This window comes from Chenopodium quinoa, unplaced genomic scaffold, assembly GCF_001683475.1.
Source record: "Chenopodium quinoa cultivar QQ74 unplaced genomic scaffold, ASM168347v1, whole genome shotgun sequence".
NCBI classification, from domain to species: Eukaryota; Viridiplantae; Streptophyta; class Magnoliopsida; order Caryophyllales; family Amaranthaceae; genus Chenopodium; species Chenopodium quinoa.
In genome coordinates, this window is record NW_018742707.1 from 164,725 (window position 1) to 177,430 (window position 12,706).

Below are 12,706 nucleotides of genomic sequence, written 5' to 3' on the forward strand. Positions count from 1 at the left end.
TCTGGTTTTCATCAAATTCCATTATGGAAGAAAGATCAGGAGAAGACGGCCTTCGTCACTGATCAGGGATTATACTGTTACACGGTCATGCCGTTTGGTCTTAAGAATGCCCCGGCTACCTTCCAACGAATGATAAACACAGTGTTCTTTGAGCAGATTGGGAGAAACGTCGAGGCATACATTGATGATATGATTGTCAAGACTAAACTTCAGAAAGATCATCTGACGGACCTCCGAGAAACTTTCGCCACACTCAGGCGGCACCATGTCATGCTCAATCCCAAGAAATGTGTATTTGGAGTTGAGTCTGGGAAATTTCTCGGATTCCTTATCAACCAGAGAGGAATAGAGGCGAACCCTGAGAAGGTACAGGCGGTCATTGACATGCAGTCGCCTCGTACCGTCCGAGAGGTTCAGAAGTTAACAGGTTGTCTGGCGGCTTTGGGAAGATTCCTAAGTCGATCAGGCGACAAATGCCTATACTTTTTCCAGGCAATTAAGAAAAAGGCAAGGTTTGAATGGGGGCCGGATGCTGAGGCCGCCTTCCAGAAATTAAAAGTTCACTTGCATTCCTTGCCGAGGCTGGTCAGCCCTTTGCCCAAAGAAAATCTCTACATGTACCTGGCCGTCTCTGATCATGCGTTAAGCGCGGTGCTCCTTGCTGAAAGGGACGGCTGTCAACTCCCGGTCTACTTTGTCAGTCACGTACTAAAAAATGCCGAGTTCAGGTATCCCCTAGTGGAGAAATTTGGTCTTGCACTCTTCATGGCTGTTAAAAAATTGAAGCCCTACTTTCTGGCACATGCAGTCGTCGTGTATACCGACCAACCGATCAAGCGGCCCCTTACCACCATGGAGTCCTCCGGACGAATGATCAAATGGGCCATAGAAATGCAGAGTCTCGAAGTTACTTTCGAGCCTAGAAAAGCAGTGAAGGGGCAAGCCTTTGCTGACTTTATTGTAGAGATGACTCGTCCTCCTGACTCTCAAGTTCCAGACCAAGTCTGGAAGGTATATGTGGACGGAAGCTCTACTTCAAACGGTTGTGGAGCAGGCGTCGTATGTCAATCTCCAGAGGGCGACAGGTTCGAGTATGCTCTACGCTTCAGTTTCCAGGCTTCAAACAATGAGGCAGAATATGAAGCTTTACTAGCCGGGATCCGCATGTGTAAGGCGGCAGGGGCAAGGAAAAAAGACGCTTGTTCTGATTCACAACTGATAGTGAGTCAGTACAATGGCGAATACGAAGCAACACATCCGGCCATGATCAAGTATTTACAGGCGGTCCGACAAGCAGTCGGCTCCCTTGAGGATTTCCATCTGATCCAAGTGCCGAGATCAGAAAACAACCAGGCAGATGCACTTTCGAAATTAGCATCATCCGCCTCCTCCGATACTCCTCGAACTGTGTTTTGGGAAGTAATGGAGAAGAGAAGCATCGAGGAAAATCCTATTGGAATTCTAGACAGAAGCTCAACCTGGATGGATTCAATCAGGGCATATCTGACGAACGGTACACTACCGGATGATCCTCAACAGGCGGCAGCACTGAAAAAACGAGCCTCCTGTTTTGAAATGATACAGGGAGAACTTCACAAGAGGGGGCACCTTCAACCCTTCTTAAAGTGTGTTACTCCTGAAAAGGGACGAGAGATACTAGATGATCTTCACTCTGGTTTCTGTGCTTCCCATATAGGTGGTAGGATGCTTGCTCAAAGGGCAAGACGGCAGGGCTACTTTTGGCCTACTTTGGAAGCAGATGCAATGGAGATGGTGAAAAAATGTGACAAGTGCCAAAGGTTTGGCAAATTAATTCACCGTCCGGCTACTGACCTCACTACCATTCACAGCCCACTACCGTTTGCTAAGTGGGGCATGGACATTCTGGGTCCATATACGCCTGCTACAGGCGGCAGAAGGTATATACTTGTTGCCGTTGACTACTTCACTAAATGGGTAGAGGCGGAGGCTGTAAAGGGAATCAAGACGAAAGATGTAATTTCATTCATTTGGAAAAACGTCATCACTCGGTTCGGGGTTCCCATGTCTATGGTTTTTGATAATGGTCCCCAATTTGAGACGCCTGTTCTCAAAAGCTGGTTGGGAGACCAAGGAATTGCACATTACTTTGCATCTGTCGGCCGTCCACAAGCAAACGGCCAGGTAGAAGCCTTTAATAAAATCATCTCAGACGGTCTCAAGAAAAAGATTGAACGAGCAGGCGGCCTATGGGCAGATGAACTACCACATGTTCTTTGGGCCATTAGGACGACTGAAAAAGGGGCGACTGGAGAAACTCCCTTCCTCCTAACTTATGGTGCAGAAGCTGTTCTTCCAATAGAACACTACGAGCCGACTCTTCGAGTAATGCTATATGACGAAGAGGCAAACTGGGAAGCTATGCGCCTGGCATTAGACTCACTTCCTGAAAAAAGGGGCAATGTTGTTTTGCGCCATGAGATCTATCGCCTGAGAATGACTAGATCATACAACAAGAAAGTACACAGGCGTCCACTCAAAGTAGGGGACTTTGTACTTAGAAAAATGGAAGCAGTTGGTAGGGCTAATGAGTCTGGAAAACTAACTCCCAACTGGGAAGGACCCTACCGAATCTATGCGGAAGTCAGGGACGGTACCTACCGTCTGGAAACACCAGACGGACAACCGTTGCCTCGAACCTGGAATGTAGATAACCTTAAAAAATATTTTTTCTGAATGATGTAAAGTAAAGAGCTACTTAATAAAGTTTGCACTTACTATTCAATATTGTATTACGAGGGGCATGCCGTCTGTACCTTTACAGTCGGCTACTCTCCATTGAGTTTCACTCTTTATCTTTAGAGGGGCATGCCGTCTGTTCCTTTACAGTCGGCTACTCTCCATCGAGTATTTTACTCACAATACTTAGCTAAAAAGATTAGGGCCTGGCCGATCCTGTACCTAACAGGCGGCTACCCTTCTTTTACTTAGCACCTACGTTCACCAAGAACTTACCAAGGCCACCGGCCGAATGATCAGACCAGGCGACAAGCCACCTGATCAAAACTACAAAACTAATTCGACCTGTCCCAACATCATAGCAGGCGTCCGACGGCATCCCTCCGGATGAAATTCGTCGCAGAGAGCAGCTCCCTTTTGGGTGGAACATTGTTCTATAAACTAATTACACGGCACCTATACGACTGTCCCCAAGGGCAACCACGTAGCCGTTTTTGAGACAAAGATAACTCTATCACTAACCAAACCAATGGTAGCAGTTGACATCTGAGTCAGATAACCGCCTGTATTACTTGGGATAAATGCAGGGGGTACCTATTGAGTTAATAGCCAACAAACATTGGCGAATCAAGGGGTCTAGCCGGCCTACGCCGCCTGGTACCTCTACTTCTCAGACAAAAGTGACGGCGGCTGAGTAACTCCAAAGTTAACTCATAGTCACTCCTTCAAATTTGGTATGGAATCCAAAAAGTTTGAGTCGTCCGCCTGTTTTAAACAAACAAGGGCACTCGAACCCCTATTCCTACTGGATAACCTATTGAGTTAATAGCCAACAGACATTGGTAAATCAAGGGGTCTAGCCGGCCTACGCCGCCTGATGCCTCTACTACTCAAACAAGATTGTGACAAAGACTAAGTAACTCCTATGTTAACTTAATAGTCACTCAAACTTAGTATGGAGCCTAAAGGTATGAGTCGTCCACTTGTTTTAATAAACAAAGGCTCTCAACCAATACTCTTGCTAGGTTAACAAATAACAAATTAAAAGCCAACATTGGCAATAAAGGGAAACAACCGGTACCCGCCGCTTGTTTTCCTATTTAATTCCTTGGCTACTAGGTAATTCTATTTACTTGGTCAAATTGAATAAAGAGTTCGAATACCGATTGATTAAATGGCCGACTGATCATCTATCCTGGAAACAGACAACCAGTCGTCCAGGGGCATAGGCGGCATACTTACTATTTGTACCTGTCTTAACGTTCGGCCATACACAACAGTCGGTCTAGTGAGCAAATTTCAAATACTTAGACAAATTTGATTAAAATTTGAACCAAAACAAAAAATTTGATTAAAATGAGCCGGCCATAAAAGACCAGCAGAATATTCAAAACCCCGGCCCCCTGGCCGGGTAATTACAAAGCAAACGGCACGCAGGCCGTGAAAAGAAAAAATACTTAAAGCTTAAGAAGGGGGCAGTTCAGTATCAGCAGCAGCCGCCTGGTCAGCACTCTTCTTGCTGGACTCGGCCTTAGCTGCACCATCTTTTGATGCCTTACCCCCAAGTGGCACAAGCGCCACAACCGGCTCTTCCTCCTCCAACGCAACGTCCAACGCCTCTTCTTCAGCAGCCGCCAGGATCTAATGATTGTATATTTCCGAACACTGGCGGTACGTTCTTTCCCATGAGGCAAAGTCGGCACTGGGGAACAGTCGTTCCCAGGTCATGCGTTGGATTTGGGCGGAGTCTTCCACCATCTCCCGGACGAGCTCTTGTTTCTCTTGCTCGGCCTTGTCCGAGAGCTCTTGGGTAAGACTCTTCTCCTGGTTCACCAGGCGTTCTTTTACGTTAGCCAAAGATTTCTCCATGGCTTCGTAAGAGTGCATTTTTTGGCGAAGGGGTTTCAGCTCGGCTTTAAGGTTGGTGACGGTCCCCTCCAGCTCGTCAACCTTCTTTTGGGCCGCCTCTAGCTGAGCCCGAACAGCGGCGGTCGCCTGCGCCTGATAATAAAGAAGATCAATGGTCAGTACTTCATTTTGGGCAATTTGAAACATTGCCTTATCACAGCTGGAGGCGGCCATAGCCTTTGCGGCCTTTACCTCTTTGTTTTTCCGATCAATCGGCTTGCGAAGGCTGTTGACTCGGAGCAGGGCCTAAGTACAAAGAAAAACAGGCGTCAGTTTCCAATCAAAAGAGTTAACAGGCGTCCTGGAACTCAAAAGCTCAAAAATATACTAAGTATACCTCAGCAAGGACCCCTGAAATTCCATCGAGGTCAAGGGTGCCGGCACCCCTGACCGCCTCCCTGTCAGATGGAGGAACTACTTTAACCATTGACTTGGCTACCTCAACCAAGTCAAGTCCCTGGGGGCCGGCTGCATTAAGCAAAAGAAAAAAAAAACAAGTTAGACCTAATCAAGAAGGAAGCAAGGGTGAGTTTTAACAAGCAAGTGTCCATACATCTAGGCGGCCCCGCCTGGGTTTTTGAAGAAGTGGCCGGCTGCTTCTCAGCCACCACTGTTTTCCTGGAAGACCCAGGAGAGCTTGCAACAGTCGTCCTCCGGGCCTTGGGGTCCGGCTGTTGCGAGGAAGAAGCCCTTGGAGTGCCAGACTGAAAACAAAAAGAGTTAGTATATGCATAAGACAACTAAAAGGAGAAGAGTTTTCAAAGCTTACCAAGGGTGCCTCCTTGCTGGGGGAGTCGGCATACGACTGCTTCATTAGCGAGACCCGCAGCATGGCCGCCGCAGTCTTAGATGCTGTTATTTTACTCATGGCGTCGGCTGAAAGAAATAAACAGCAAAGTTAGTAAAAATCCCAAGTAAACAAGGCGTGAAAAAACAGAGTATTCGTCAGGCCGGCTACCTCTAGAGCACCGACTGCTGAGGCCACAGGCGGCCAAGAAGTACTCGTCATAGAGCCACTTGAAGCTCGGGACGCAGTTTAGGGGTACTTGCTCTCGTACCCCTGAAGTAGAGTTCACCCTAGTCTCTACTTTGAAGAGTCCTTTGTCTAGGATCTCTTTTTTAGCCTTTGGGGGAACAGGCGGCATGCTGCGGCCGCCTGCGAGAAGAGGCGGATCCCTGTTCCACTTGTTAAAACGTTTGTTCAGCTCCGTGTCTGAACTCTCGATAATAAGGAAGGTGTTCCGCCAATCCTTCCATTTGTTTGCCTTACCTCTCGTCATGAGGTAACCCCTATGGCTTGTTAATTGATACCAGCCGGTACCTCCCGACTTAGGGGTCCGGCTGAGATAGTTCATGTGGGCGAAAGCCTCAAAACTTGGCTCCACCCCGTTCAGTTCGCACCCGGCCACATAGCCGAGTACGTTTACCCAAGAGTTGGGGGCTAACTGCCATAACCCCAGATCATACCCATCTAAAATCCGCTGAACAGCCGGATGTAATGGGAAGCGCAGTCCAGCTTTGATGGCCGCCACATAGCAGCCAAAGCAGCCGTCGCCATAGCTGGTACCAGCTGGCCAGACGACAGTATCTTCTGGATCCGGCACAAACAGTAAATACTCCGGGCCCATTTTGTGGTTAGCAATAAAGCTCGCCACGTTGTCTCGCATGGTTGCAATCCGGCCCCGGGGTACCCTGCAGTAGTAGGGGGCGTTTTCCTCTCTGTAAGAGGCGGACGGCTCTGCCCAATTATCCCCCTTCTCCACTGCATGAGAACTTCTCGCCTCTTGTAGGCGGCTATGTTTTTCTTCTGAGCCAGAAGAACTATGGTCAGAAGAGCTGGATTCGGACTCGTCCCCTGACGAGTCCGAAGAGGACGACTCCTCCCCTCTCCTAGAGGGGCCCGCCTCCTCTCCCTTAGAAGGAGCAGAAGGAAAATTAGACATGTCCACGGTAAGATGGGAAGGGAACACCTTGGTCCCTCTCTCAGAACTGTCAGCTTGACAGTCGCCTCGTTCTACATCTGGCGCCTGGTCAGATGTTTCACTAAGGAGCACCCTTTGGGAGGAGCCGTCTGAGTTTGATATCATAGCAGTCTTTTTTGTTCTGGCCATCACGTTCTGCATAGACACAGATACAGTCGGACTTTGTATAAAGGGCAAAGATGGGTCCAGAAAAGGGCAGGCGGCACTCCTAGTCCTAGATTCAGCCGTCCCCGGTGACCGGCTGATCACTAACTTAGGGCGTGTCGTGTGCTTCCATGGTGCCATTTCAAAAAATAAAAAGAAAATTAAGAGTAAGAGAACTTAGTTACCTGAACGAGTGACGGTTGATGAAGTCCTGAAAGTTCGGGTCAGTCGGCTTGTCAGAACAGGCGGTAGGCAGAAAAAGTCCGAAATGTCAGAGCAAGTTCAGGGGTCCGAATGTTCTCGCAAAAGTTCTCAAATGTGAAAATGACCGAAGTCAGCACTTCCTTTTATAGGCAAAGTGAGAAGGCGAAGGGTCGCTTCCAAATTCAAATTTGAGCGGGAAAATCTCTCGGCCGTCTGCAAGGTGACACCTGTAACGGGCCGTCGCCTGTCACCGTGCGACACCTGTCACAGGCGACACGTGACCAGTCGCGTGCCACCTGTGAGGGGCAAATGATTAGGGGATTTTTATCCACCAATCACCGACTGACAAGTGGACCAACCAGGTTCCGCCACGTGTTCTTCACGAAGGCCAACAGGAACCTGCCACGTGTCAATCACAGATACGTCCTCCACGGACCACTTAAGACACGCCACGTGTCCGCCCATGCCAAATGGGAAAACCGGCCATCAAGGCCCAGTCCAGTCTAGAGGCCCGGTCAGCCCTAGGTTTACCTTAAACCTAGAGGGTTGCACGCTTCCCAAGGCTATAAATACTCGATTAATCCTCATTAATCAGGAGACCGAATAATTAAGAGATCAAGCAGAGAAGAACAGAGTCATTAACAACCGGCTAATCTCGCTAACAACGCAGATTACCAACACTAAGCACTCTCACCTAGAGAGATCTCATTACTTTAATTTCTGTATTGATTACTCCTTAATCGGGTACTAACTTGACCGTTGGAGGTGGAGCTCTCAGGAGTCTCCGTTATTTTGCAGGTACAGGCGTCCGGTTCCAGTCTCGGAATTGTAACTCTCCCGCAGGACATCAGAAAACCCCGAAACAATTTTCATGTAGTATGATGTTCGTTCTGATAAAATGAATGTTCATTTTCATGTAGTACAATGTTTATTCGTATAAAATAACCATTGATTTTGTTAAGAAAAGTATTGGCCAAGAAAGATTCGGTGACACCAATAATTTTAGGTGCCGAATCCACATGACCCCACCACGTTGACTTCCGCCGAGCTCCGCCTATCAATGGCGGAGTTTTGGAGGTGACTGCTCGTGATATGGCGGACACTAGTAGAAAAATGCACATTTGCGTCGCCTTATTTGCGTCACTTGTAGCGCAAATGAGATATTTTGGCTTCATTATAAGTAATTTGCGTCGGACATTGGCTATAAAGAAAACCAAAAGTCTGATACATTCCCGCTTATTTATATTTGCGTCGCTTTTATAAATAGGAGCGACGCATATACTATTGTTATTTGCGTCACTCATTTCCTGATAAATGACGCAAATGACTATTCAGTATACAAAAAAAATGAAATAAAAGCTTACGCTGCCGTTCGAAGTTCTTCAAAACACTCAGCAACTTCAACCCCAAAATTCCCAAAATTTCTAACAACAAAACCTAAAAAATTCATCCAGTAAAACCCTAGAATTCCCCAGCGCTGCCATTCCACCTGCAAACACCAGCAAATTCAACAGCTATACCTCGAAAATTCGAGCCCAAAACCTACAAATTTGACCACTAATCGATAAACCCAGCAAATTGTAGGCAAAACCCGTATATTCGAGCCAAAACCCACTTTTTTTCGAGCAAAAGATCGACCCAAAACCCCACGAAAGTGTGAGAGAATTAAAGTTTGTGTTTCGAATTTAGGGTTCTTTTAATTAGTTGCAATTTGTTTCGATTATTTGAAACTTAGGGTTTGTACTCGATTCTATGGGATTTTGGCTTACTTTTGCATAAGTTGCAAGCTTGCTTCATCCGATGTAAGAGCTCTTCATCTCTTTATCTTATTTTCAATCTACATAGATATTTGGAGTTTAATTGTAAATGAATTGCACGAATTTTAGAATTACAAGCAGATTTCTGTATAACAGATTTTTTGGGTTCGTTTTCGAATTTAGGGTTCATCAAAGAAATTTATGGTTTTTTACTCGATTCTAAGGAATTTTGGTTCTATTTTGGTGAAATTTATGTAGTCGATTTCAACGAAGGTAAGATCTGTTCTTTTTTTCTACTGTTTTCAAACTAGCAGATGGAATTTAGGGTTCAATTTTGCTTGTACTTAGTTTAATTTTACTATTTTGTTGTGATTTTTTGCACAAATTTTAGAATTTTATTTTTGCAGATTATGTGCTTCATGCTTAGTATATAGAAGTCTATTAATTTACTTTTGAGCTGCTGAAGTAAAAAAGATTAAGATGTACTCTGTAATAAGGTGTTCTTGAAATGAAACTTGCCTATCAAAATGATGTTCATCATTGTTAAGGTCGACAGTCTCAACACTGTCCTATAATTAGGAAGTAAGATATGTTCCTTTCCTCAGCTTAAGGCCTTTATGGAGTTTTTGCTATCATTTTGTGCATCTGATGATTTGGAATAATCAATAATGGTACACTACTTATATTTCTTGGAACGACTTTGTGCACATTATGATCTTACAGATAATGCCAAATTTACCAAAACCTTTTTTTAACATCCACTTGTTTTCTCTCGTAGTTGAATGGGTAAAATGACTTCATGGAAAAATATTGGCAGCCCAAGTAGGAGATATGCTCTTTATATTATTCATGTAATTGGTCATAGTGGCTCCCCACTTTTCTTTGACAACCTTTACTAGTTCTATGTGTTTAGTCTTGTTCTCACTGAGCTTTATAAGCCTTCCTGTTTTAAAGTTCTGTGGTATCAAAATAAAGCCTTGAGTATCTTATTTATTAGATATAAATGAAGCCAAAGTAGAACGTAATTTAAAACCTCCTATAGAAAGCTAAACCCAAGGGTTCCCTCTTTCAATAATTGACTGACTTTGGGATTGAGTGTTATTTGTCTAGCTTCTGTTAAAGATGTGATCAAATCTGTTTTTGCATATAACTTCTATTTGGGATTTTAAAATATGAGCTACAATGTACTCTGCCTTTTTTTTGAGGATTCTTTATCAATCTTAGGTTGTAATTTACATCTTTAAATGTGCAAAAAAATATCTACCAACTTTGAAAATAGCAGATTTGGATGCCCTGTTCTTTGATGTATGCCTGTTTTGTATTGTGATATTGACATAAATTCTCGGGATTTGTGTTTATTGTATGATTTTTAGGTTTTCTCAGATATAAATAAGCCAAATGGACAATTTATTTTGCCAAATGATCGAATTTTTATCATGACTTTCATATCTTCCCTCCCAATAAGAAACGTACTTGTTATGAGCCTCCCCAATTTATTTATTTTTTACTTTTTTTGGTATCTTTTCTGTAATTTAGAATGTTATGAAAGGCAATAAATGTAAATTGTAAAACCTATTGAATTTTGTAGTGAACATGAACATTTGTTCATCACTTGTTTTCTTTATATGCTTTACGGACAGATGGGAGGCATTGGCAAGGTTACTGAGCATATCCTAAGGATTTCTTTTGAGATTGATACATGCAAAGATTTACTCGACAAAGGTGCTTTTCTATGTGCATTGTTTTCTCCTTCATCTGCAGGTTGATTACCTTGTTGTTTTTCTTCTACTTGAATCAGTATATAATTGTGCAGTGCCCTTAACTTTTGCTTAATGATTTAGTTGCATTGTAGCCTAGTAGCTTGTGTCCTTTTAGGTATTTTTTTCTCTTCTGTGTTTTTCTTTTTTTCCCTGGTACATGAAGGCATTTCAACTTGCATTTCAGCTATGTAGCAGAATTTGAGTAAGGCATCATCAATTTTTAAACAAAAGTGTCTAGTTGTCATTAAACCTATAGTGGTTAGTTATCCATAGTCTTGGCCACTTACATTTTCTCCAGGGTACATCACATAGCAATTTAGCCAAATACCAAAAGATTTTCATTAGAAGAGTGGGAGGAGGGGGGTTTGATTGTGATTTCCTATTGAGGAGTGGTGTTAATTGAAATCTAGATATATGAGGCAAAAGTAGGTAATTTGAATTAATGGTTTAGTAAGGAAGTGGAAGAGGACCACAACGAAGTGAGAGAGGAAGGTTTTAAAAGAATTTATGAGCTGATCAGTACCCTGATTTTAGCGTGGTCATTTCTTGTTTCTGATCAAATCAAAACACCTATATCTTGTACGAAGTACATATTAAATAACAATAAATAAATAAACATACTTCAAAACCAATATTTCATATTTGTAATAAAATTCACATCATTTCTGGCAAGATAATAATATAATAGCAAGCAGAGTATGATTCCTTTTACATTTTGCTTCACAGGCTACATATATTAACTTGACAATGTTCATATTGTAAACCTGCTGCAGATTTTTTTCTATCTGTTAGATTGGGACTAGGGAGCACAGATACACCACAAGCTAGACTGTGGAAGAGCATGAGTAATGAAAGAACATTTTCCGCCACCGAGGATGAAGCTTACTTATATAAGAAGCTAGGTAATATGAACTTAAATTAACTTTTTTTCTCTACTGGTTAATTTCTTCACCTTAATCTGTTATAGCTCTAGCATTCCTGATTAGGGGATTTTGCTCCCACCAATCGGAATGCGCCACGTGGGCCAATCAGGTCCTGCCAAGTGTTCCCTAGTTGGACCTCTCAGGGCTTGCCACGTGGCACACGCTTATTCGTCCGCCTTGGACCTATTATGTCATGACATGTGGCATACTCCATGCCTAATGGAGAAGTCGGCCACCTAGGCCCAACTTCCGAGGGAAGCCCAATCAGCCCAAGGTTAACCTAAACCTAGATTGGCACGTTTCCCGAGGTTATAAATACCTCCCTTAATCCTCATTAAGGGAGATTACGCAGATTACACACATTAAACACTCTCACCTAGAGAGACCCAATCACTTTAATTTCCGCATTAATCTTAATCAAGTACTAACTTGACCGTCGGAGGCGGATCTCCAATCATCCGGAGCATCCGTTTCTTTTGCAGGTACAGGCGTCCGGTTCCAGTCTCGGAATTGTAACTCTCCCGCAGGACATCAGAAAACCCCGAAACAATTCCGATGTTGAGTCCTAGGCTGTAGTCGATTTAATTCAACTTATAAATATATTACATGTAGTGTCCTCAACAATTGGGTGGACGTGAGTGTGGCTACTACGTCATGCGTTATATGTACGAAATTCTTAAACATCATCATAGCAATGATGATCTTATTAAGGTATGAGTTGTCAAATATTTCATTTTTGTTTGATAAATACAATTTGATATGATGTTAGCTACAATCTTGAATTAAAACTTTCCTCTTGTATATTTGTTGTGTTGATAGGATTTTTCAAGAACTACACCGTACACCGAGGAGGAGATAAATGAGATTCGAGATATTTGGGCAGAGTATTTTATATGTAATGTTGAACTTTAGATTTACACTTAGCGCATGTTGGACTCTTGTTTTGGATTATAGGCTTGAAATGAATGAATTTGGTTAATTGGTGTTGGGATGATGAGTATAATGTCTATGATATTGAGATGTAAATTATTGGACAAATTTCAAAGGAGACTCTGCCGAAATTTACATTTGCATTATTCAATAATATTGCATTTTAATTTCAATTATATTAGCGTTAGCATATTACTTTATACCACTAGTAAGGAAAACAAGTACTACAAACATATACAAGGCAATTATTATAATTAAAAAAAAATTCACCTCATTTGCGTCACTCATTAAACAAACAAGTGACGCAAATACAACAATTTTGTATTGTCTACTCAGTCATTTGCGTCACTCCTATATAAACAAGTGACGCAAATAACAAA

At 43.2% G+C, this 12,706-nt stretch overlaps 1 long non-coding RNA gene across 3 annotated transcripts; it reads left to right on the forward strand.

The window, feature by feature from the left end:
* Positions 1 to 8,196: 8,196 nt before the first annotated feature.
* Positions 8,197 to 12,499, forward strand: LOC110722908. Of its 3 annotated transcripts, none has more exons than XR_002511645.1 (6): positions 8,197 to 8,758; positions 8,897 to 8,986; positions 10,354 to 10,435; positions 11,247 to 11,375; positions 11,879 to 12,107; positions 12,216 to 12,499. It is a non-coding gene; the product is annotated as an uncharacterized LOC110722908 (long non-coding RNA). The 3 variants fall into 3 exon arrangements; XR_002511647.1 differs by having other exon boundaries at positions 8,198 to 8,758; positions 12,009 to 12,107; XR_002511646.1 differs by lacking the exon at positions 8,897 to 8,986 and having other exon boundaries at positions 8,203 to 8,758.
* The last annotated feature ends 207 nt before the right edge of the window (positions 12,500 to 12,706 follow it).